The sequence below is a fragment of the Manis javanica genome, chromosome 3, assembly GCF_040802235.1.
Source record: "Manis javanica isolate MJ-LG chromosome 3, MJ_LKY, whole genome shotgun sequence".
NCBI classification, from domain to species: Eukaryota; Metazoa; Chordata; class Mammalia; order Pholidota; family Manidae; genus Manis; species Manis javanica.
The window spans coordinates 76,013,005-76,038,075 of NC_133158.1; positions in this window are offsets into that span (position 1 = coordinate 76,013,005).

The window sequence follows — 25,071 nt, forward strand, 5'->3', positions numbered from 1 at the left end:
TTTCTATGCCAGTAGTTTGCTTCAGGAACAGAAAACTTGTTTGCTCATTTCACAAGTCCACAAATGAAAAGAAACTTTGCTTCAGGATGAACTATGCCCAGTGAATCATCTTAATAAGTTGAATTAGATAATAATATCTGAGAATTTTGATATGATAAGACAAACATGAGATTTCACATTTGAGTTGATGCTTTTAGCAATCTTGGGATGGGAGGAGGTATTTGCATATTGGATGGATGTGAATCTTTTGGCATCAGAAGGTAGACTGTGGTGGGCATAAAAATGTCCCTCATGTATGCCCATGTCTTAATCTTCAGAACTTCTGTATATGTTATGTGATATGCTAGGTTGGGGGCAAGAGTGACAGGGGTCAGTGGCTAAGTTTGCAAATGGAATTAAGATTTCTAATATGCTTGCATTAAGATGGGGATATTATGCTGGATTATTGTGATGGGGCCAAAGTAATTTTACAGGTGTTTAGGTGTGAAAAGGGAAGACAGGAAAGTCGGTTAAGAGTGATACAATGTAAAAAAAACTCAAATATTTGTTGCTGACTTTGAAGATAGATAGAGGCCATGAGCTAAGGAATGTGGGTGTCCTCTAGAAGCTGGAAAAGGTAAGAAAATTCATTCTGCCTAAAGCATTCAGGCGTTATGTGTTTGCCTGTACCCATTTTAGTTGAGTGACAGTTTTGGATTTATGAACTCCAAATTGTAAGATAATAAATGTATGTCAGATAAAGCATTCGGTTTGTGATAATTTATTATCTCAATGATAGAAAACTACCAAATAACCATAGGACACGGTTGTTTTCAGTTTGTTTGTTGTTTATTTTTAATGTTTTTCATCAGTTCTCCAATAGTTGTTTTGCTGAGGAGAGCGCCCTCCATGCTCCCCACTCTAACATCTCAGCAATCCTTTCCCAAGGTATATATTTTCTTCATGTCTGAAAGTTACTTTTGCTGATACGGAATGCTAAGTAGATATTTATCCCTTGTACTAGTACTTGAAATATAATTCCCTTGTCTTCTAACTTATACAGGTTAGGCTGAAAAATCCATCATATTTCTTAGTGTTTGCCAAGCAGTCTGCTGTCATTCTGATTTTCATTATCTTCACTGATTTCATTCATTCCAATGGATGTTATTTATCTTTGGTTTTTAGCAGTTTGACAATAATGTGCCTAGGTAGAGGGTGCATGTATTTGCACTTTCCTATATTTATACTTTTAATGCTCCTTGAACTTTTGGGATTTTGAGGTTTGGGGTATTGGCCCATATCTCTTCAGATATTTAATATGAATTAATCTATTTTTCTCTTACTTAAGGTATTTTATTTTCCAATGTATTAGATCAAATTCTAGAGCTTTTGGATACTCTTTTCCACCCTTTTTTCTCCTCTTTGCATTCTTTCTATTGACCCACTTACATGATCCGTGATTCTTTCCTTTTCTTTATTGAGTTTCCTGATGAAACATCAAAGACAGTATTCATTTCTGTTACCAGTTTTTCCACTTGATAATTTCTTACATTTCTGTTTTTGCTCCATCTGTCCATGAATGTTGTCAATCTCTTTTTCTACCAACTCTAACTTATGAACCAGCATATGTGGATTTTATTTGAGTTTGATTCTATCATTTAGTTTACTACATACAATGTATTTTTATCCTTTTTGCTTCTTTGTGTGTTTGTAAATTTAGTTGACAGCCAGACATCTTGTAGAGACTGAGGCATATAATATTAACACCCAGAAACATGAAACTTATATTTTGTTAAGCCTTTTATGTGGGAGTTGAGTTATTCCAGCCAGAAGATGACCTGCATTCTTTGTTATGTAATGGTTATTCTTATTGTACTACCAGCTTTAAATTTTTCTACCTTTGCCTTTTGTTTAGTGTGGAAGTTGTTTGCTGGAGGAATTTCATCAACATCTGTTTTTTCTCTGCTTTAGATCTTTTTTCTCACCTCTTTGTAAATTATTTTATTTTTTAAACTGAAGTATAGTTGACATTGAATTATGTTTGTGATGTATAACATCATGATTCAATATTTATATACATTGCAAAATGATCACCATAAAAAGTTTAGTTACCATCTGTTACCATACAAAGTTATTACATTACTATTGACTATAGTTCCTATGTACTTTTTATCAATTTATTTTGTAGTATGAAGTGTATATCTCTTATTCCCCTTTACCTATTTGGCTCATACCCTGAACCCTCTCCCCTCTAGCAAATACCAATGTGTTTTCTGTGTCTGAATCTGTTTTTGTTTTGTTTTTTTTTAGAGTCCACATAAGTGAAATAATATGGTATTTGTCTTTCTCTGTCTCTTATTTCACATAATGTAATACCCTCAGTGCCCATTCATATTTTTACAAACGTCAAATCTCATTCTGTTTTATGGCTAAATAATATTCCATTTCATATATACCACATCTGCTTTATCCATTCATCCATTAATAGACACTTGGGTTGTTTCCATATTTTGGTCACTTAGATGTTGCTGCAGTGAACATAGAAGTTCATATATACCTCTTCAAATTAGTGTTTACATTTTCTTTGAATATCCAGACATGAAATTGTTGGATTATGTAACATTTCTATTTTTCATTTTTTTGAGGCTATTACATAGTGTTTTCTATAATGATTACATCATTTCACATTCCCAAAAGCAGTGCATGAGGGTTCCTTTTTAACAGAAGCCTCACAAACACTAATTCTTTTTGTCTTTTTAATAATAGAAGTTCTAATAGGTGTGAGGTGATATCTCATTTTGATTTGGCTTTGCATGTCCCTGATGATTTGTGATGTTGACCATCTTTTCACGTACCCTTTGACTAACTGTATGTCTTCTTTGGAAAAACTGTCTAATCAGAGCTTCTGCCAATTTTTTAATTACATTGTTTCTTTGAGATTGAATTGTATGAGTACATTGTATGTATCAGATTAATCATTTGCAGAAGTATTATCCCATTCAGTAGGTTGCCTTTTTGTTTAATTGATAGTTTATTTTGCTGTGCAAAATAATTTCAGTTTGATATAGTTCTATTTGTTTGTTTTTGCTTTTGTTATCCTTGCCTGAAGAAATAGACCCCCAAAAAATGTTAAGACCAATTTCAGAGTTTATTGCTTATGTTTTCTTTTAGGAGTTTTATGGTTAAAAGTTTCACATTTAAGTCTTTAGTCCGTTTTTGAGTTTACTTTGTCTATAGTGTAAAAAGTGGACTGGTTTCATTCTTCTGCATGTAGCTATCCAGGGTTCCCAAAATAATTTATCTAAGAGACTGTCCTTTCCCTAGTGTATATCCTTGTCTCCTTTGTCATAGATAATTGACCACATAAGCATGGATTTATTTCTGGGTTCTCCATTCTGTTCTATTGGGCTATGTGTCTTTTTTAGTACCAGGACCAAACTATTTTGATTGCTAGAGCTTTGTAATATAGTTGAAATCAAGGAGCTTGAAACCTCCAGCTTTGTTCTTTTTCCTCAAGATTGACTTGGCTATTTGGTGTCTTTTGTGGTTCCAACAAATTTTAGGATGATTTGTTTTAGTTCCATGAAAAATGCCATTGGAATTTTGATAGAGATTGCACTGAGTCTGTAGATTGCTTTGGGTAGTATGGTTATTTAAACAATATTAATTCTCTTAATCCAGAAGCATGGTACATCTTTCCATTCATTTGTCATCTTCAACATCTTAGTTTTCAGAGTATTGCTTTTTCACTTCCTTGGTTAAATTTACTACTACTAATTTTATTTATTTTAATGCAATTTTACATGAGATTTTTTTTCTTAAATTTTCTTTTTAATAGTCAATTATTATGGTACAGAAACAATGGACTTCTGTATATTACAACAATGGATTCTATATTATGCAACATTTCTGAATTCATTTATTCTAATAGTTTTTTTATTGGAGTGTTTAGGGTTTTATATATACACATATATATATATATGTGTGTGTATATATATGTATATATAGTATCATATCTGCAAATAGTGACAGTTTTACTTCTTCCTTACCAATTTGATGCATTTTATTTATTTTACTTGTCATTGATGTGACTAGGACTTCTAGTACTATGCTGAATATAAGTGGAAAGAATGGGCATCCTTGTTTTATTCCCAATATGAAAGGAAAAACTTTCAGCTTTTTACCTTTGAGAATGATGTCAGCTATGGGTTTGTCATATATGACCTTTAGTATGTAAAGGTATGTCCCTTCTGTACCCATTTTGTTGAGAGTTTTTATCATAAATGGATGTTGAAGATGCAAATGTTTCAGTATCTATTGAGATGATCATAAAATTTTTATCCTTTTTGTTGATGCAGTATATCACTTGATTCGTAGATATTGAACCATCCTTGCATCACTGGACTAAATCCCACTTTGTAAAGATGTATGATATTTTTAGTGTAGGGTGAACTCAGTTTGCTAATACTTTGCTGAGAATTGTTACATGTATGTTCATCAAAGATATTGGACTGTAATTTGCTTTTATGTTTTGTTTTGTTTTGTGATGTCTTTGTCTTGTTCAGTACCAGAGCAATGTTGACCTCATAAAAACAATTTTGGAGCATTCCTTCCTCCTCGGGTTCTTGGAATATTTTAAAAGAGTAGATGTCAATTATTCTTTAAATGTTTGGCAGAATTCACCTGGTGAAGCTATCTGATGCAGGACTTTTTTGCTGTTGGGAATTTTTTGGTAAATTGATTCAATTTTACTAGTAGTAATTGGTCTTAGATTTTCTATTTCTTCCTAATTAAGTCTTGGAAGGATGTATGTTACTAGGAATTTATATATTTCTTTTATGTTGTCTAATTTCTTGGTGTATAATTGCTTGTAGTAGTTTCTAATAATCCCTTCTTATTTCTGTGGTGTCTACTGTAACTTCTCTTTCATCTCTGATTTTATTTATTTGGGCCTGCTCTCCCTCTCTATTCTTTTTTCTCTGAATCTGACTAAAGGTTTATGAATTAAGTTTATCTTTTTAAATGAAGCAACACTTTCATTGATCTTGTCTATCATTTTTTCACCATTGCTTCATTTATTTCTGCTTTGTTTCCTTCCTTCTACTTTAGCCTTTCTTTGTTCTATGGTGTCTTGTTTCCTTAGGTGTAAATTTAGATTGCTTATTTGAAAATGTTCTTGTTTTTGAGAAATCTTTCTAAACTTTCTGCATAGAATGCTTTTGTTGTGTACCAAAGATTTTGGAACATTGTGTTACCATTTTCATTTGTCTCAGAGTAATTTTTGATACCCTTTTGATTTTTTTCATTAATCCATCAGTTGTTTAATACCATGTTTAGCCTTTGTGTTGTGTTTCCACATTTTTTTTCTTGTGACTGATTTCTAATTTCTTTGTGGTCAGAAAAGATACTTGATATGATTTCATCTTCTCAAATTGATTGAGATTCTCTACATGCAATCAGTCCTGGGGTATGTTTCAAGTGCACTTGAAAAAAATGTGTATTCTCAAGCTTTGGGATGAAATTTTCTGCATGTATCTACTAAGTGTATCTGGTCTAATGTTCATTTAAGCCCACTCTTTCCTTATGGATTCTGTGTCTAGATGATCTATCCATTAATGTAAATGGGGTGTTGACATTCCCTCCTATTATTGTATTACTGTCATTTTCTCCCTTTATGTCTGTTAATATTCAATTTCTATACTTAGATGCTCCTTTGTTAGATAAATAAATATTTACAATTGTTAGATTCATCCTTTTATCAATATGCAATGTCCTTCTTTGTTTTTATTAAAGTCTTTGTTTTAAGTCTACTTTGTCTGATACAAGTATTATTATGCCAACTTCTTTTTCATCTACATTTGCTTGTAGTACTGTTTTCTGTCCCTTCACTTTCAGTCTCTATGTGTAGAATTCTAAATCTGAAATGAGTTTTATATAGGCAATATATGTATGGGGCTAGTTTTGGGGGGGATTTTTGTTTGTTTGTTTTAATCTATTAAGTTACATTTTGTCCTTTGGTTGGAGCCTTTAGTCCATTTTAATTTAAAATATTTGTTGATAGGTATGTATTTATTGCCATTTTGATCATTGTTTTCTCACTGTTTTTGTAGTTCTCTAATCCTTCCTTCTCTTGTACTCTTCCTTTATTATTTGATGACTTTCTTTAGTTTTGTTTGACTTAGTTTCACTGTTTTTTTTGTGGATCTATTAATTTTTTTGATCTGTGGTTACTATGGGGTTCTATATAACAACCTCTGCATATAGCAGTCTATTTTAAGTTGATGATGCCTTAAGTTTGAGCACATTCTAAAAGCACTACATTTTCACTCCTCTTCCATATTTTATTTTTAATGTAATATTTTATATCTTTTGCATATTTCTTAATTAATTATTGTAGATACAGCTGATTTTAGCACTTTTGTCTTTTAACTATAATACATACTTTAGAAATGATTGATTGGCTACTTTTATTATATGTTTGTTTTTACCAGTGAGATTTTTCTTTCATAATTTTCTTATTTCCAGTTACGGCCTTTTCTTTTCCAGTTAAAGAATTCCCTTTAACATTTCTTAGAAGGCTGCTTTAGCCCTGATGAACCCCTTAAGATTTTGCTTATCTGGAAAACTCTTGATTTCTCTGTCAGTTTTGAATGATAACCTTGTCAAGCAGAGTATTCCCGGTTGTAAGTTTTTCCTTTCACCACCTTAAATGTACTGTGGCACTTACTTCTGGCCTGCAAAATTTTTGCTGAAAAACTAGCTGATAGTCTTATGGGGATTCCTATGTATGTAACTAATTGCTTTTCTATTGCTGCCTTTCCGATTCTCTCTTTATTTTTTAATCTTTGATATTTTAATTATTATGTTTCTTAGTGTGAGTCTCTTTGACTTTATCTTGTTTGGTGCTCTCAGTGCTTCCTGGACCTGAATGTCTGTTTCCTCCCCAAGTTAAGGAGGTTTTCATCTGTTATTTCTTCAGATAAGTTTTCTCTCCTTTTCTCTCTCTTCTCCTGTTGGGACCCTTGTAATATGAATGTTATTTCACTTGACACTGTTTTAAAGTTCTCTTAAGCTATCCTTACTTTATTTTAAATTCTCTTTTTTCTTTGTGCTGTTTAGCTTGGGTGCTCTCTACTACCTTGTCGCACATAACTGATGCATTCTTCTACATCATCTACTCTGCTGTTAATTTCCTCTAATATATATTTTATTTCAGTTTTTGTCTTTAGCTCTCATTGGTTAATTTTTGTGTTTTCTGTTTGCTGAAGTTCTCACTGTGTTCAAGAATTCTTCTCCTGAGTTCAGCGAATCTTTAGACCATTTCTTTGAACTGTTTATCAGATAGATTGCTATCTCCATTTCATTTAGTTTTTTATGACTTTTTTATTTACTTTTTTAATTTGGAAAATATGTCTCTGTCTCCTCATTTTGTCTGATTCTATATTTATTTCTATATGTTAGGTAGATCAACTATGTCTCTAGGTTTCTAAGTATTGACCTTGTGTAGAAAGTGTCCTGTGAGGAACAAAAACACAATAACTCTGGGCACCAGAGCCAGGTGTTCCCGGGGTGTCTTCTCTATGGACCATATGCACCCTCCTGCTGAAGCAGAGCTGTGCCCCTGTGGGCACACTTGTGGGTGAGGCTTGCCCTGGCCCAGCTGGCTGCAAACCTCAGCTGCAACTGCTACGGTGCTCTGGTAGTCTGGCATGGCTCACTGTGTGGCTGGCTGCAAGGCCCAGACACTCCTGTTATAAGCATGCTGTTAGGCAGGGATGGCACCCCCAGGGCTGGAGATACTTTGGAGGATTGCTGGTCCTAGCTGAGGCTGCTTGCTGGGTATGGCTGGGCTCAAGACACTTTGGAGGGGCCTCCTGGGGAGGGTTCACAGGGGAATACCAGGGCAGGGTTAGAGTGTTTATACTGGCACCCACCAGTTTGGGGCCAGCACAGCAGGAGGGCAAAAAAAAGTCTCCCACTAGAGATTTTGTTCCAAATTAGCATTCTGACAGATACAAGTCTCTCCAAAATGTTCCCTAAAATTAGTCAACAAATCTCCTTTGCAAATGGCCCTGGTGCTTTTCAAAATGCTGCCTCTGTGATAAGTCTTGGAATGAGTGATTTTGTGTTAGTCCTTTGAGCGTGGTATCTCAGTTTTCTATATCTCTCCAGCTTTCCAGGAGTTAAGCCCCACTGATTTTCAAAGGCAGACATTATGGAAACTCATCTGCCCAATGTAGGTCTCCAGGACAGGAGTGACCAGTCTAGGGCTTGAACTCCTTGCTTGTCAAGAGCACCTGCATACCTGTGATGTCCCTCCCACTTGTGGGCTCCGGCAACAGCAGTGTTGGTTCCAACCATATCACATCTCTGTCTCTCCTACCCTTCTCAATATTGCTTTTTCTTTGTATCTTTAGTTGTGGAAAAGCTATTCTGTTAGTCTTCAGGTTGTCTTCAGAGAGAGTTGCTGTATATGTAGTTGTAGCCTTGATTTGTCAATGGGCAGAGGTGAGTTCAGGATTCTCTTACTCTGGCATCTTGACTGGGATCTCTCCTATCTCTGTTTTAGATCTTCTTTTTGCACTTTCATGTCAGAGAAGATATTTCTTCACAGTTCTGCCTTTCACCATATAACAGACTGTTGTTATTTGTCCTGCAACTCTTGATAACCTGGTACTCAGAGTGGAGGGCATGGACATTCTCTGGTGTGCTGGTGCAGACTTAGTTTTAGGCAGGCAATGTGCTCCTTGTTCTCAAGAGTTTCAGGGTCTACTTCTCAGTGATCCTATTCTTTTCCCAGTTGGTAATCTCTAATGATATGAGTCCTAATTGTTTTTCTACCCTTCCTCCTGGATGTCAGAAGAAGTATCTTTTCTATTCTCATCTCCCAGATGCAAAGGTTTTCACCTCTACGTGGAAGGCAACATTTTTTACTCCTTTATAACAGTGGCTTATACTTTTGTTTCAAAGGGAAAACAAGGCAGGCTTTGAATTGGACTTCATACCTTTCCTGTGTGAAAGTCCCTTCCCCTTGATCTATATTGCATGTGGCTCTCCCTGTCTCTTGCTTTGATTCCATTTTTTCTCAGGATCTCCTCTTGAGGTCTATGTGGAAAATTTTACAAATGGACAAAAATTTGTGTTTTTCAGCTCCTAGGAGTTCTACACTCTCACACTGGCCTACTCATTATTTAGCAATTTATTTCAATGTTAGCTGAATTATTTCTTACTTGTCAGCTTATTTAATCTGCTCTAGGTAAGTAAGTACTGTATCTTATCTTTTTGGAAGACCCTGTTTTTCCATAAATTTTTGGTTGGCTACTCTGTTACCTCTGTTCTCTGATGAGCTCAAGAAAAATTTAATTTGTACTCTACTGATCTTTCTATGTTGCTGTTTTAGGGGTAGAAAGCAATGCCCTTTCCAGCATTATGAGATCCTCTTCCCCTTGTCTGGATGGTTCTCAGTTTTGTCGTGGAGTTAATATTTGATTCTTGTAGAATGATTATCATTATGCAGTAGGTAAAGAGCAGACTATAGAAGTTATTCTGGGGAGTCATCATCTTTGTTCAGATCAACACAAAACAACCTAAGTGTGAAATAATATTAAAGTGAGATTCCAAGTTCTGCAAAATAGAGACTGAGTCCATTTTATACCAGAAATCCTCTCTCTCTCTGCCTCAGCTAACTTAGTAAAAGGTGACTCTTCCTCAACTTAAGAAAGTCTCAATCTGTGTATATTTGTTTGCCTGACTTCTTACTTGCCTTTATTGAGAAGAGGGAGAGAGAGAGAACTCAATATTTGGTAATTTTTTCTAGAGGCATAAGGTTTAGCACTATGTTGAGGGGGCAAGATTCTTGACCTTGGTGAATCCACCTGCTAAAGGTGCTCAAATTAAAATAATATGGCCTATTTGATTAACTCCCCTTAGCTTTGAGGAGTTGACAAGGAAATCGTTTTCAGAAAACTTAGATTATGTTTGCATCAATATTTATGAGAACAGATTTAAGCATGAGGGCAGTTCCATAAGCAAAGAGGACATTTTCATTCATTCTTTTCCAATTTTATAGCTTATATATTTCATACACGTACTGTGTGTGTTCAATAAATGTTCCAAATTCATTAGAACTTGTGTAGAAATACCATCCCTACACAAACATGAGTGTTGTTCATCACATACTGATGTTATTAGTTCATTTGTTAAGACTGACTGCCAAATTTGAATGTCTATGAATTGTATTAGCTGTGGTAATGTTTTCTTCATTTCATATTATATTTGTAAATTGTAGTCATTGAACACTGCACACATTTTAAATTTCTAATGTGTAGAAGCTGAATTAATATATTTGGACTCATTTATTTTCCAGTGCAATCCAGAATTGTGCAAATTTGAAATTCACCCAGCCAGTATTGTTCAAATAGAAATGTAAACCCCTAGGTTTGCATCTGGAACAGTTCATTTGACAATGTGAAGCAAGCATGACTAAGTTATTTTCTTTTGTTCTATGTCTGATAGCTTTTGGTTAAAAAATCTGCAGGGCATGTCACGGATGCACTTAGCTTATGGAATTTCTTAATATAATATCTAAAGCTCATTAAACTCTATTAAAGAATATTCCTCTATTTCTACATGATGGATTTGAAAACAAGTCAAAATTGTGCATTTCTGAGATGCCTTAGATTTTACTTTCTTAAAAAGAAAACTTCTTAATATGGTATCTCTTAATTATCCTACTAGGGAAAAAGTCAGTTTAGACAAGTCCATATTATTAATACTTTAAGTAAGAAACAAAACAAAACAAATGATAAAATATAAAAAGAAAAATCTGTTAGCAAAAAAAAGAGAGAAATCTGTTAGGTCCAATTTCCTGAGTTTCTTTCTGTATCTTTCTCATGGCTGAAAGTGGATGTTATCTATCTGAAATGGCATTCCTGAGCCTTCTTCCTTGCTGATTCTCAGCTACCACAGGAAAGGCGAACTGTTTTTAATTTTCTTGTTTTGTTATTATTATTTTTTATTTAGTTGCTTTTTCAGCTTCTGGTACTTTATAAGAAAGATCCTGTTCTTGTCAACAAAATATTAATTAAGCTAAGTATACTTCAATCTCAGTAGAAACTTGAAAGTATGAATTGTAACAGTGTTGGTAATCTGCAGAAAAATGTAATTAATGGAATAATAATTAAGATACCAAAACCTTCTTCAATTTAAATAGCCATATATTGACTAAAATATCCTTCAACTCAGAATATTAATGTATAATCTATGGTATAAATTGTAATCCTAGTCTGCCAAACCGGCAGACTACTTAAAATGACATTCTAGATAGAGAATATGTGGGTTTGAACACTGTCTCTACTACTTTGAGTAAACTCAAACAAATTTCAAAACTATCTCCTCTTCAGAATGGAGATATAATAGTTCCTTCTTCTGAAGGTTCTTGTGACTATGAGAGGAGGAACATATGTAAATTTAGAGCAATAAGTAACCTTAGATAATATTATTAAATTTTATGCATTTGAAATAACATAACACACCCAATCTCATACTCCTTGGCACCTAGGGGAATAAGACAAAGAGGGTACACAGGTTCAGACCCTCTCCAAATAATCCACAATTAGATTAGAAATCTGCTGTTATACTTTTGGTTGTGGGTTTGGCATTTTCAATACAAATGTCTGGGTTTCCACCTATTAGGCATGGAAGTAGGGTAGCACCTTTTAGTCATGCTTGTCAGGGTGGCTACTTAAGGTCAAGTATATACTGTTCATTTTATTTGTGCTATGAGTTTGATAGTAAGGTAGGAGGTGCTTTAAAAAAAAAGGAACAGCAGATGGGTCAAGATAATTCTCCAGTTCTATTCCTCTAACTATTGTAGCTGGGAGAGTTGGAATCATTTAGATGATCATTTATATTTATCCCTGGTCAACTTCCCTGTTTCTACAGGATACATATAAGAAGTCTGTAAAACTACCATGATTTTATGGGTCAGGAAGAATTTCTCCTGGCGTGCATCATTTTGTACCAGTAAGGTCATAACATAATTGCTACCTCATGTAATTTTCTAATGCATCTGTTGAAAAGCTAGGAAAGTTTAAGCAGTTAAATGAACCCAGTTGCTATACCTGAAAAACATCTATAAACCTTTAATAACTTGTTTTCACAGGCTCCTGGATTTCTTAGTAATATGAAAATTTAGCTTGCTAAAATAACCCAGAAATGCTCAACCTGTATAATAGACATCTTATAATTTAGGAACTAAGAAGCAGTCCAACAGGATATTTATTTCTTTTGAAAATCAGTAAGAATTTATTTTATTTCCTTTCCTGATAGTTCTTCTAAGTTCCTTTTTACTTTCTTGTGTGTGGAATTATACCTGGCCACAGAGATAATATAAAACAGCCTCGCAAATTCAGACGCAGACAAGCAGTTCTAATTTGCATTTCGATTTAGCTGTTGCTTCTCTTTCTACTACAGTGCTCAATGTGATTTCCACCAGCACAAGTTGTTTTAACTGTCAGTCATACAAATTAGTGTCAGGAAGGGCCAATTAGGTCATCAAGTCAATCTTTTCACCAGAGTAGGACAGATTGCTGATGTTACTTTTTTTCTTCTGTTTTGCCCCAAGATAGAATTGAACATGTTTCTTGCTATTTCTTGAGAGCAAAGAAGATAAAAATCAATAATAAAAGTATATGTGGGTTTAGGAGGACATGTACCTTAAATTGGGGAGGGGGGTATCACTTAAGTTTCTGCTAAGCACTTTTCATTACAATGGATGATAAATAATCTTTCCATATTTTTACTAGCAAAAAATACATAGACTTTTTATCACCGTGCAAAGTCAGACTTAGAATTCTATCATTGGCATATATATTTCCCCAGGGAAATAATCTGCCACAGAACCATCTTGACGTGATGACAAATCTGTTTAGCTATTACTTTTGCTTAATAAGAGTTTTGGAGTTCTGAGTTTCCATATTTAGCTAAGGAAGAAAGAGGGAGATTAACAAAGTGTGCATGTCTATAAAATGTGTATATGTGTATGTGTGGAGCATTCATGGTTTCTCTGTGTGTGTGTGTGTGTTATGAAAAATATCAATTAGATTAAAATGACACATATTAATGGACTTTTTTCCCCCAAGAAACATTAACTCTAGAGTGGTGATTAGAAATAATTTAACCAAAATTTTTTATTTTATAAGGAGGCTAAGTTTCATTTGCTCAAAGTTACTAAGTCAGACTGAAGATGATGATTCAGGACCAGACTAGACTGTCTGATTCCTAATTAAGTGTTTGTTCCTTTATACTACTTTTGATTAAAATTACTTTTCACTTTTATGAAGAAGAGTGAGATGTCTGAATTATCAATGCTCTAGCCCAAAGCCTAAACTTGAAGGATTGAGATCAGAGAAAAGTTTTTGTATCTCCAGCTCAGATGTACTTAGAGAAACCTCATTTCCTGGGAGTATTCTTCAAGCCAAACATAGAAGTGATTGACATCTGTTATTTAAATGCTGATTCTTGTGATGTCAGACATGTAGTCAGACTTCAGGAATTCTAGTAAGGAACAGAAGCTGAAAGATAGATCACCGTTTAAAGCTGTATGATTAATTCTCAAACAGCATTGTATCTTTCTGGGATCCTACTGATTAAAACATTAATAACTTTCAATCTTGAGCCTAAATTGATTACAATGGTAAATAATGTACAACTAAATGAAAATAATATGTTGTAGTAATAACATAACAAGAAAGGTTTGGACTTTGATTTATCCAACCCTGTTCGTTAAAATTCATCAGTAATCAGTACTGCTAAATCTCTTCTCATATTGATATCTGCAATAACTAAGCAAGTAAGAGAAGAATAAAATGAGAAATAAAAAAAACAAAAACTATGTGTCTTTGATGGCAGAATTACCTGAGGGTTTATCAGGGGTCTGATGCATCCCACACTTCATAAATATCCTTCCTTTCTTATATGTGCTGTGTGCCAGGAATTATCTCTTAATGAGTTGTTTCTATCTGATTATGATTAGGAATAAACTTTCAAATATAGAGCAGAACACTTATTAATATCAAAACTATGATCTCTCCTAACAGCACTGTACTAACAATAGCAATAAGTGCTTGTGTTGCAGTTGGATTAAACCCCACACTTGAGCATCTGTGTATGTGTGCACGCACGTGTACCTGTATGTCTGTGTGGGCATGGTGCCAGTCAGATGGGAAAATGGAGATAATGTGGAGGAGAGGATCATGAGGTGATCAAATGACAACAACCATGTATTTCTGATCAGAATTTTACTTTTATTGTTATTACTGAATAGAGTGAGTTACAGTCTGTGTATTTAGATGATCAGATGGGAAAACTGATTTATATTAATAATACTACATTATTACTGTCTTTTAGAATAATAGTATTATGCTTGCTGAATGGTTTGATTTTTATTGCCTAAACTTTTCCTGTTTGGTTGAGTTAAAAAAAACATATGGGAAAATAGATGTTTAAAATAACTTCTAAAATATGTAAATAACTATTATGTATACAAAGTGTTATATCTATCTACATTTCTGTAATTTTTGTTCTCCAAGGACTGCATTTTTACCATCTTTGGCAAAGCTATTTGACAAAATAAGAAATAACAGACTAAAGTAACCTCATTTTGAAAAAGTAAAGTGGAAATAGAGATGTCATTTTGAAAATGGAGAGTAAAAATGTTTGTCAGCATATGAAAAGTTTAAAATAATTTCACTTCCTGAAGAGTTAGACTTTAAGTCATTATAAAATTACTGATGGGTAGGAGTAACACAGTTAAGTGTATTAAAGTTCTTTGGATGTCATTTATAGATTGAGTGGATCATATATTATTTATTTGCTAAGACAATGCATTATGCAATTAGAGCTATATTTCTATTTTGTATAATTTAAATTCTGCATTAAACTGCATTTAAATAAAAATTCAAACAATTTAGTCTGTATCTATCACAACTGAGGATGGCAGGTGTCTGGGGTATAGTATAGGGGGCTTGATTTACTTCCAGCTTTTTGCTTAATAAAAGAGATTCAGAATTAATTATCAATCCAGGCTGCAGAGAACTCTTTAAAATTCTATGTTTCTAGTCAAATTTATGCTTGAAAAATGCTCCTTTTACCCCCATCCCAGCTAGTCCATTTCCTGCTACTGGCATTGATGGGACTTTAATATATAATGGAAGAAATATTTGAGTTTCCTAAGCTGTAAGATGTGAAAAAAAAAGTCAAAATATGAGCATAACCTATAGCATATAGTTAGATTGGGTGAATTGTGGGGGGCTGTTTAGCATCCATTCTCCTTCCTCAATTGCACCCGATTTCCTCTTTCTCTTCTTTACAATATGGTGGGGCTCTAAAGCATGTGCACTGTTCTGCCCTTGGCAAGGTTCAAGCTCTTGATCCAACCAAGGTCAATTAGAACAGAAACTTCAGCATGCCATGAAAAGATGTAAACACACTTAATTCTGTTTATTCTAGAAGAGACGGTCAGACTACATGCCTACTGCTGTAAGATTGATGCCATTCTCATTCAGGATTTCCCATGCAATTTTAAGCCTAAGCTCTCCCACCTTAAAAGCACTTTTGCATTCTTCCAAAATCCTTTTTATATACTTCTCTTGATTTAGATAAGCCACAGCTAGTTTCTGTGATTTGCAACTAAAAAGCACCAATATTGCAGATTCTAGCACATGTCTATATCCTTTTACCTTGGAAGTACTGAAGTGTTGGGAAGCAATGTGTTATCCATGATTTGTCAAAGTATAACATTCAGTTGTCAAAATCTGCTCCCCAGATACATATCCTCTGGGGGAAACCCACTATATTCAGTCTAGATTTGGTATATAGCTTTGTGCCATATGCTTTGGTCAACAGTTTTGTGCCATATGAACAATGTTTTATTTTTTGGCAAAATGTTCATTCCCCAGCATAAAGACAAAAATTGCATATGACTGAATTTAATGTTGTCTGAAAAGGTAATACCAAGATCTACAAATTCAATGAAGTTCTTAATGCAAAAAGTTATTTAAAATAGGTAAATTGGTCACAAATTATGCTCTTATTAGGATGTGCCTTTTTGCTGCTAATACTGACTTCTTTAAATAGTTTTTTATCTGAATTATTCAAATGACATTTGAATATTAAATATTATCAGTGAAAGGCTATGCATTGTGATGACATAATTATCCTTTAAACAGATGTAACAACATATGCGCATTTACAAGTTGAGAGTAGTTCTAGAAAAAATAAGTGAAAAAATTTATGTGAACATTTGTTTTAACTTTACGTATATATCCAAAGTCACAAGTTGAAATTTCTAGAATTCCCTTGAGCCTTTCCCTTCTATTTGGAGATTTTAATATTTTGGCTAATTTTGTTGTTTCTAATCTATGCTCTCCTGTTAACTGCAAACAAAATAATCACTTTTAAACATAGATGCCTTTAGGAAGTATATTCAGAGAAATAGAGCAATTACTAAGCTAATCTACTGTAACTATGCTAAAATGTGACCTTCCTAAATTGTAGGGTGGCTAATGAAGATCAACAGGAGAGTGTCTGGCATACCTATATTACAGCATTTCGCCCAGGCAAAGATGCCTATATTTAGCTGTTAAATCACACAAATAATGAATTGAGTTCTGTTTTCTGTTTTGAAACCATATATATACTTTTTGGTATCACAAGAACCACACATTACATGCAAAACAAACCAAAACAAAATAAAAACAAAAAGCACTTGCTAAATATGTTTTTGTGATGGTGATGAAATTTACCCTTTTATTTTTTACTAATAGATCATACATCTTTGAAGGGCTACTCCACCTGTAGATGACATCTGAAAATGATACCTGTTTAATCCATCATAGCATTTTGAAGGTTAATTTTAGAGGAAAATTGTTACATGGACTCAAAGATTGTTACTGTTTTCTTGTTTCTTATCTGAAGTTTTATCTACAGCCTTGAGCTGTCATAATTCTAAAAACGTATGAGCACTATTACAGAAGAGGTGGTTTACCATGAAGTATAAAATGTAGTTTTTATTACTGTTGATGGTTGGTTTGTTTTTTTGTTTTTAACTAAAGCACTAAAACTGAGATGACTTCCATAACTGACAGTTTGTGTGGCAGTAGGTAAGTTATGTGATAATTAGAGGTTGTAACTTATCATCTAGTGTTTTTAAGAGTTAGTTTCTAAATTCTGTATGTAAGCAAGATCTACAGTATTTGCCTTTTTTGTCTGATTTATTGCACTTAGCATAATGCTCTCAAGCTCCGGCTCTGTTGTCACAAATAACAGGATGTCCTTCTTTCTCATGGCTGAATAATACTCCATTATATATTATTCATCCATTCATCCATTAACTGACACTTAAATTCTTTCCATATCTTGGCTATTGTGAATAATGCTGCAATGAACATGGGTATGTAGATACTGAGATTTTGATATAAATTCCTTTACATGTATACCCAGAATTGGGAATGCTGCTAAAGCTACAGTCCTTAAGAATTTATGGGCAGCAATCCAACACATAGCAGAGTCAAATAACTCTTACTTACTCCAAATCACTTATTTATTTTCCTAATTAAAAGAAATTATACCTATATAATTGGGTTGAAAACTGTACTACAATTGAGATAATTCCAAGTCAAAGGCCATCAATCAAATTTGCTAGATTCAGAAACTGGCTGTTTGGGTAAAAGAAAAATAACTATGACATCCACAGTTTTCCATCTTGTGCTGCAATAATTTAAGTACATACTCTCCCTCTTTGTCATGATTGTGAGCTCCCTGAAAGAGGAGATTTGGTGAAACACGTTTTGCTATCCTCCCCATCAAATAACCATTATACAGCAAAATTTCACATATTTTTATTTAAAGAAAAAGAAAATGATAATGATAACTTTAATAATGACAATAAAGTGATTAATGATGATTTAGATCTTATGAAAAATTAATGTCACACATTGTTTAATAGCTTTGCATTTATTAACTTATTTAATCTCTAAAATCCTTTAAGACAGGTACTATTAGTATCTCTCCTGTATAGACAAACACTTGCCAAAGTAACCTATGTAGTAAAGAGCGGCAAGGAGATTTAAATGCAGGCATTCTGGCTCCATAGACAAAATTCTTAACCATTCTTTCTTTACGGTTTTGTTCTTCAGTGGAATTAAGAGTATGGCTTTATTTTTCTATTATTGCTGTAACAAATTACTGCAAATTTAGTAGCCTAAACAAGCACAACCATTGCATTACAGTTTTGGAAGTCATAATCCCTATCAAGACTTTGCCCAGGCTGCATTCCTTCAGAGGGAGAATTCATATCCTTGCCTTTTCCAGCTTTAGAAGCTACTCAAATCCTTGGCTTGTGGATTTGAAAAAAAAGAACCTCTGCTGATTTTTTTTTGAGATGTAATTGTCATACAACATTAGGTAAGTTTAAGGTGTTCAACATATTGGCTTGATACATTTATATATTGCAACATCATTACTGTTATAGCATTAGCAACCTTCCCAATTCTGGCTACTGACAGAATTGAAATCAAAATCTCAGTATTTACACACCCATGATCATGGCAGCATTATTCACAATAGCCAATAGCCAAGATATGGAAAGAATTTAAGTGTCAGTCAATGGATGAATGGATAAATAAGATGTCATATATCTATGTGTGTGTGTGTGTGTATGTGTGTGTGTGTTTGTATACACACATACAATGAAGTTTTATTCAGCCATGAGGTAGATAGAAGGATATCCTGTCATTTGCAACAACTTAGACAGACCTTGAAAGCATTATGCTAAGTGAAATAAATCAAAGAAAGAAAAATACTGTATAATCTCCCTTACAGAATTTAAAAAACAAACGCTTAAAACTGCCTCTGCTTCTGTCATATCTCCTCCTCTAACCCAGCTTTCCTACCTCTTTCTTATAAATGTAATTACCTTGTAATTACATTGGTCCTACCTAGATAATAGCTTCATCTCAAGATTCTAAATTAATCATATCTGTAAACTTTCTTTTGCATTGTAAGGTAACATTTCAGGTTCTGTAATCAGAGCATGGACATCCTATGTCCATTGGGGAAGTCATTTTTCAGCCTGCTATGATGATCCATAAGTATGTACAAATTTGAGTAATAGTCATGGTCTTACTACAGCAACCAAAGCAGAGAAAGGATATACCATTACAACTAGAATCAGAATTTTTAGGATTTTATGAAAACAGTTGAATTCTATAACATTCAAATTTTTCTCTCTCCCTCCTATGCAAAAATTAAATCATTTGAAATTAATCAAAAGAGAAATCAGTAATTTTTAAAGAGGTTTGAAACCAATATTGAGACAAAACCAACTGAAAATAACTGAATGGATATGTTTCACAAACCTACAATCCAATGTCTGATCCTTTTACTGTTTGACTCTTATGTCTTATTCTGGCTACTAGTATGACTGTTCAAAAGGCAGTACCTAGAAAATAGCTGGAAAAAACCTCAGTGTGAAGTTTTATGCTACTCAAGGACTTTTCTTGAGAGCTCAAAGGAAGCCTTAAGGTTATAATGTAATATTTCACAATGATTATAGTACATATATATATATGCTTTAATTTTTACAAAATGTTGTCATAACCATTGCTTCTTTCTAACTTCACCATAAGCCTGTGAGTTCAGTTAGGTAACTAGTATGGTCATACCATAAAAATGTTCACCAATATAGATTTTTTAAGTAGTTAATCTTGACTACAAACTCACTTCATGATTTCTAGCCAATTAATCAGACACTGGGTGGGAATGGTGGGATAAGGGTGGGGAAAAAGAAAGGGGGCATTACAATTAGTAGGTATAATGTTTCGTGGGGGGCAAGGGGAGGGCTGTGCAACACAGAGAAGACAAGTAGTGATTCTACAGCATCTTACTACGCTGATGGACAGTGACTATAATGGGGTTTGTGAGGGGAACTTGGTGAAGGGGAGAGCCTAGTAAACATAATGTTCTTCATGTAATTGTAGATTAATGATACCAAAAAAAAGGAACCTATTTAGTTACAAATTATCTATGTTAGTATTTTGCAAACAACATATTGTGAATGGCTATTACACAAATACTTAATTTGTTTAAAAAGTAAAATATATTCATGTTTTTAAAAGCTATCACTGGACAAAGCAATCACTAAACTCAATTTGATATAAAATTGAATCATGTAGTTGTCAATCACATTGTGTTTTTAAAATAATGAATATTTGACTTCTGACTGAGTTGAAAAGAAATCTAAATGCATCCCCTCCTCACTTCCATTTTCATCCTACCGTGGGTTTCCTTGGTTTCTCCTTTGAAGGAGACTACCCTAGTTACTCAGTAGTTTAACCTTCCCCAAACATTAGCCCACATCTTTTTTTTTTATTAAGGTATGATTGATATGCACTCATATGAAGGTTTCACATGAAAAAACAATGTGGTTACTACATTTACCCGTATTATCAAGTCCCCACCCATACCCCAATGCAGTCACTGTACATCAGTGCAGTAAGATGCCACAGATCCACTATGTGCCTTCTCTGTGCTACACTGTTTTCCCCGTGATCCCCCACACTATATGCGCTAAACATAATACCCCTCAATCCCCTTCTCCCTCCCTACCCACCCGCCCTCCCACACCCCTCCCCTTGGTAACCACTAGTCTCTTCTTAGAGTCTCTGAGACTGCTGCTATTTTGTTCCTTCAGTTTTGCATCATTGTTATACTCCACAAATGAGGGAAATCATTTGGCATTTGTCTTTCTCAGCCTGGCTTATTTCACTGAGCATAATGTCCTCCAGCTCCATCCATGTTGTTGCAAATGGTGGGATTTCTTTCTTTCCTATGGCTGAATAGTATTCCACTGTGTATATGTGCCACCTCTTCTTTATCCATTCACCTATTGATGGAAACTTATGTTGCTTCCATATCTTAGCTATTGTCAAAAGTGCTGTGATAAACATAGGGGTGCATATGTTTTTTTGAATATGAGAAGTTGTATTCTTTAGATAAATACCAAGGAGTGGGATTCCCAGGTCAAATGGTATTTCTATTTTTAGTTTTTTGAGGAACCTCCATATTGCTTTCCACAATGGTTGAACTAGCTTACATTCACACCAGCAGTGTAGGAGGGTTCCTCTTTCTCTGCATCCTTGCCAGCAGTTGTTGTTCTTAGTCTTTTAAATGCTGGCCATCCTTACTGGTGTGAGGTGATATCTCATTGTGGTTTTAATTTGCATTTCTCTGATGATTAGTGCTGTGGAGCATCTTTTCATGTGTCTGTTGGCCATCTGAATTTCTTATTTGGAGAACTGTCTCTTCATATCCTCTGCCCATTCGTTAATCGGGTTATTTGCTTTTCAGGTGTTGAGGTGTGTTAAGTTCTTTATATATTTTGGATGGTAACCCCTTGTCGGATATGTCATTTACAAATATATTCTCCCATACTGTGGGATGCCTTTTTGTTCTGTTGATGGTGTCCTTTGCCATACAGAAACTTTTTCGTTTGATGTAGTCCCATGAGTTCATTTTTGCTTTTGTTTCCCTTGCTCAAGGATATGTGTTCAGGAAGAAGTTGCTCATGGTTATATTCAGGAGATGTGTGCCTGTGTTGTCTTCTAAGAGTTTTATGGTTTCATGGCTTACATTCAAGTCTTTAATCCATTTCAAGTTTACTTTTGTGTATGGGGTTAATAATACAGTTTCATTCTCTTGCATGTAGCTGTCCAGTTTTGCCAACACCAGCTGTTGAAGAGGCTGTCATTTCCCCATTGTATATCTATGGCTCCTTTATCTTATATTAATTGACCATATATGGTTGGGTTTATATCAGAGCTCTCTAGTCTGTTCCATTGGTCTATGGGTCTGTTCTTGTGCCAGTACCAAATTGTCTTAATTACTGTGGCTTTGTAGTAGAGCTTGAAGTTGGGGATCATAATGCCCCCAGCTTTATTCTTCCTTCTCAGGATTTCTTTGGCTGTTTGAGGTCTTTTGTGGTTCCATATGAATTTTAGAATGATTTTCTCTAGTTCATTGAAGAATGCTGTTGGTATTTTGAGAGGAATTGTATTTAATCTATAGATTGCTTTAGGCAGGGTGGCCATTTTGACAATATTAGTTCTTCCTATCCATGAGCATGGGATGAGTTTCCATTTATTGGTATCTTCTTTAATTTCTCTTAAGAGTGTCTTGTCATTTTCAGGGTATAGGTCTTTCACTTCCTTGGTTAGGTTTATTCCTAGGTATTTTATTCTTTTTTGATGCAACTGAGAATGGAATTGTTTTGCTGATTTCTCTCTCTGCTAGTTCATTGTTAATGTAAAGGAATGCCACAGATTTCTATGTACTGATTTTGATAGCCCATGTCTTTTCCCTAATTATTTTATAATATGATTATCATACAATAAATCATTATGCATCAAGCACTATAACAAGCTCTGGAGCCCTGAAGATAGAAAGCTGAAGGAAGCAGACCCTGTCCTTCAGGAATTTTAGCCACCACATGTGCTCATACATGTACACACACCCAACTATAATAATAGACAATGCATTTACAGCAAGTGTAGAAATATCTATTTTCTATCTTATCATCAAAACATGTCTTCTCTTAATTCTCCTTTACCAGATACCAACTGGGGGATATTTCTGATGAAAGATTTTATTAAAGAAGTTAAAATCATTTTTATCACTATTAATGTCAAACTAACCTTAACAGAAAACTTAGTATAAGAGGGGTATATAAAGATGGCTTCAACTTTCTTTGCTGACAAATAGTAACTGCACTAGTTGGGGTGAGGATTTAATTATGTGGGTAACTGCTGAACCATTGTGTTGTATTCTTGTAACCAGTATAAGATTGTATATCAACTATACTTAAAAAAAAATGACTTGACTGAATCTGAAAAACTAAGTCTACCCAAATGAAATTTCATATTTTGTGGTAGACATAGAATTCTTCCAGTTCTCTTCAAGTCACATGATAAAGATGCATGTTTGTAGAAGCACTGAGTCCTGTCTATAAATTTTTAGGCATGGCTCTATAGAAAAGTACCTGAATCAATAAAGTTAGAGCAGTGGTACTAAAATCTCACAGTGCCGAAGAAGCAACTGGAATGCTTAACTATAAATACAGAGATACCTGTTAACCTTTATAGAGGGGTCTAGTAATATGCTTTTATGATAAACATTTTGCTAATTCTAACATAGAGCTCAAAGAGCTCACTTTGAGGAAAACTTACTGAATATCCACAGAAAACAAACAAGTAAAAATTCCCAATTGTTCTGGCATTATAACCTTGTATACTTATATCTTTTAATAATCTCTAAAATATTCAGCAATTTTCCATTCTATTTAGTCATTCAGATATCTAAGCCAATAATGAGTCCCTCAGGAAGAACATTATTATTATTTGGACCCCTATTGAGACAAAGCAATCGATATGATGATAAGTTCCTATTTCCAGGAGTTTGAACTTGATGGTCACATTGATCTATCCAGTTCTATTTCAAAGGTTTTGTCAGTAAAAGAAGCATATTTTCCATCTGAAAGTTCACCTCAGTCTAGTGCAATGCCTGTCTTCCAGTTGATTATTGATGGGCCTGACAATCTTTTCTTTTTTTTTAATCTGCAAAGCTACTTGACTTGAATTCTCCAGGCAGTTGGCTTACAAAAGAATGAGATGTCACCGCCTTCTGATTTTCCAATGAGTGACATGCCACAACGTTCAGATTGCACATTATTTTGCACATTTTCAATCATTCAATCTGTTAGTTAATGTCCATTATCTTTGATATATATTCATACTAGACTATTGACAGGAAACAATGTATTTTAACCTCAGAGAAAAAAAAAGTCATTTACAAAGAGGCCAAAAATTTCTCCATAATTATTTCCAAAAGGCAAACCAGAAAAAAAATAGTATTTTGTAGCAGAAATAGATGATGCAAAGAGAGGTGGCTGAACAGGCACTATTTCTAATGTTGTCTCCATTTCATTTTAATGGGCATTTTAGAGAAACTGAATTCCTCTATTTTGCATTAATTTTCACTTACAAAAGAAACTTTTATTATTAGGATAACATTTTATGATAAAAATTGTGATCCTAATATTTTGCTAATGAGGCTAATATTGTGTGTTTGATTTTAGAAAGTAGGTAAACATAGATAAAAAGGAGTGGTTTTTGAGTAGGCAATCTTCTGAAATAAAAAATAACAGAAAAAAACAGGCAAACATACAAAGATAAAATCTGAACAGAAATGCTGCCATTTTTTTAAAACTTCTTAGAGCAGGGAAATAATCCGATCTAATTCTCTTAAAACTGTTTTAATTAGAATACCTGGCTGCTGGTATAGAGCAAGCCATAAGCCTTGATATGGGTCAGTTTCTGTACTACAGATAGACCTTCTGAGATTTATACTGCACAAATTACGAAACTTTGGTGAGGAACAGTATCAAGTAAAAGCCACTCTTTCCTGAACTGCCATAATGGTAACTGTCACCTGCAGTGACTGCAGAAGCTGTAACTGCCCAGACCCCAGCCATGGAGATTCTAATTTAGAGGGGTAGGGCTGTGATTCCCATACTTAAATATTAACCTGGAGTCCAGGCAATTTTACCACTAGGGCAGTTTGTACAGTATTGAAACGATTACTTGGTATTTTTCCTGTAAAGAAATAACAGCAAGAGGTTAAAGGAAGAATTTCTGTTTAACCAGAACTCATTGGCTTGGCCTTAGCATTTAAAATATTTCAATACTTTTTATCAGGTTTGAATATAGCCCCATGGCAACAGCCAGTCCCTCCTCTGACCATTGAATTCCCTCTGTTCCCCATTCTAAGCAAAACCGCAAAAGACAAGTTGATGGGTGTCACAGCAGTTGGCCTGTACGACTGCGTTAGTCTTAGAGTTTTTCTGGAGTGGCCAGTACCTGTACCATATGGGATGCTAAATATTTTTATGATATTACCCCTGGATCAAGGTGTATATCTAGTACATCCATGGAGAGGTTGTCCAATATCTTTGAGATAAAATTGTGTATGGTTGCTGGA